Source organism: Portunus trituberculatus, chromosome 6, assembly GCF_017591435.1.
Source record: "Portunus trituberculatus isolate SZX2019 chromosome 6, ASM1759143v1, whole genome shotgun sequence".
Lineage (NCBI taxonomy): Eukaryota > Metazoa > Arthropoda > Malacostraca > Decapoda > Portunidae > Portunus > Portunus trituberculatus.
This window is the reverse complement of record NC_059260.1, coordinates 5616389-5618888: the sequence shown is the minus strand read 5'-3', so window position 1 is coordinate 5618888 and position 2500 is coordinate 5616389. Positions and strand designations below refer to the sequence as shown.

Below are 2500 nucleotides of genomic sequence, written 5' to 3'. Positions count from 1 at the left end.
TGCTTGACTTAAAGTACTACAATGTTAATTATAAACTTAGAACTATACTCGTAATCTGTAAGTGTCACTATCACTCGCAAGACTGAGCCTCTACCACTTATCAAAGCGTCACTGTCGCAGACGAGACCGACGTCTCTTACCTGAATGCGTGTCACTGTCACTATGAGGCCGAATTTGTATTTTGCACACTCGTGTCACTATCACGTATTTCACTTATCCACTGGTTCACTAGCACTTTGAATTTCTGGCCTCCGCACACTGCAACACTGAGGTCGTCCGAGCACCTTGTAGAGGATGGCGAGGCCTGCCACGTCCCTGCGATGCTGCAGGCTGTGCAAGCTGTGCTGGCCTGCTGGTCAGGAGGGCCATCCTCTATGAGTCGTTCCGCTCTCCGTTGTATTTTGTCCAGGACAGCAAGGTGGGAAGGCGCCGCTCCGCCCCAGGCGAGGCAGGAATACTCAAGGGAGGAGCGAATCTCGGCTTTGTACAGCAGCTCCCGTCCCCTGCTGTCCAGGAATCCTGACATCCTTCTGAGGCAGGCCAGCTTCCCCGCTGCTGTCCTGGCGAGCTGGGTGAGGTGAGCCTGGTGAGTCAGCTTGCTGTCAAACGTGACCCTCAGGATCTGCAGCTCCTGTTGAGGTCTCAATTGTTCCCCATTTAGGGTGGGGCGGATGTCATGTGCTGACCTGGACACCACAAGCAGCTGTGTTTTTGGGGGAGCAAAGGACACCTGCCATCTACGTCCCCAGTCCTCCAGGCGGCGCAGCGTAGCATTGAGGCGGGCCGTCACCTCTTGTTTTTCTCCCGGTGAGAAGGAAAGCGACAGGGTTACGTCATCGGCGCATGCGCGGGCGTTAGGAACAAGGTTAAGCAGGTCATTAACATATACGTTCCAAAGTAGCGGGCCCAGGACACTGCCTTGAGGAACACCTGCTCCTATTGCCGCTGGAGAAGAGTGCTGCCCGTTGTGAACTACCCGCATCTCCCGCTCATGCAGGTAGTCGCGCAGCAACTCTAGCACGGCGCCGCCCACACCGGCCGCACGCAGTCGCTCTACCAGGCCAGAGGGCCACACGCGATCGAAAGCCCCGGCAATATCCAGCGCCAGGACAGCCGTGGGCCTCCCCTGGTCCAGGGCATCACTCCACTCGTTTGACAGTAGAAGAGTGAGGTCTGCTGCCGAGCGAGCCTTCCTGAACCCGAACTGCCTGGCGCTGAGAAGATGCTGGCTGTCGAGGTGGGACGTGAGACGCCTGGCTATGATGCCTTCCAGCACTTTCCCCACCACTGACAGCAGGGAGATGGGGCGGTAGTTCGCTGCCTCCGATCTGCTGCCCTTCTTGTGTACTGGCACCACCTGGCTGGTCTTCCAGATTCTCGGCCACCTTTCTTGCCTCAAGATGGCCTCGAATAGTCTGGAGAGAGGGTGTGCAAGCACATCAGAGCACCTGCGAAGTAGGCGGGGACTTACTCCGTCAGGGCCAACAGCCTTGCTCTCCTCGAGGGCTGAAAGCGCAGCTCGCACTTCTCCCTCAGTGGTGGTGATTGTTGTCAGCCTGTCCCCTGCGACTACAGGGAGGGAGGGGGGAAGCCTGGTGGGATGAGGGACAGTCATCTTGCGGGCAAAGTGTTGTGCCAGCCAGTCCACCTTCTCCTTGCTGCTGGTCAGGAGTTCCCCAGATTCCTTGAGGAGAGGGGGATGGTGGAAGTTATGTGCTCTCCTTGTGTGTCCTTCACAAGGTCCCACCACTGTTTTGAGCCTATGTGGCCGCTCCTTAGTTTCCTTTTTCTACTTTCCACCCACTGCTCCATGGCCCAGGCTTGGGTGGCTTCCATGGGGGCGGCGGCGTCTTTGTGGCGGTCCTTGTTCCTCTGCGTGGGTATATGTGCCACAGCCGTCTGTGTTGTTTGTGGGGCACCCACCGCTTCTGAGCCCCCATCAGCACCTCAGTCAACCTCTCCGCCTGCTGGTCCACGTCTCCTTGCAGTAGTCTCTCTCTCTCTCTCTCTCTCTCTCTCTCTCTCTCTCTCTCTCTCTCTCTCTCTCTCTCTCTCTCTCTCTCTTTTGCGTGTTTGGTTAAGATTTTCACACTTAGCGCACTCTTGTTGACACTGTTGCTTTTTCTCTTTTTTGGCTGAAATGTTGAAGATTTTTCATTTCTTTAATTCTTTCACACTTTCACACTTTTTTCTTACTTTTTTCACTTTCACACTTTTCTCACCTCACCTTTTCACGCTTTTTCGCATTATTTTCACTTCACACTTTTTAACTTTTTTCTTTCTCATTTTTTTCTCCTTTTCACACTTTTTCTCACTCTTTTTAACTTTTTTCTCACTTTTCTCACTTTCACACTTTTTTTCTCACTTTTTCTAACTTTTTCACACTTTCACACTTTTTCACACTTTTTGTCTTTTTTCTCACCTTTTCATGCTTTTTCATTTTTTTACACACATTTCATACTTTTTCACTCTTTTTCATGCTTTTCACTTTTCACATTTT

At 52.6% G+C, this 2500-nt stretch overlaps 1 protein-coding gene across 2 annotated transcripts in view; it reads left to right on the top strand.

The window, feature by feature from the left end:
- LOC123517718 (phospholipase D gamma 1-like) overlaps window positions 1-2500 on the top strand; it is a 108325-nt gene that overhangs the window by 39244 nt on the left and 66581 nt on the right. The window lies entirely within an intron of this gene.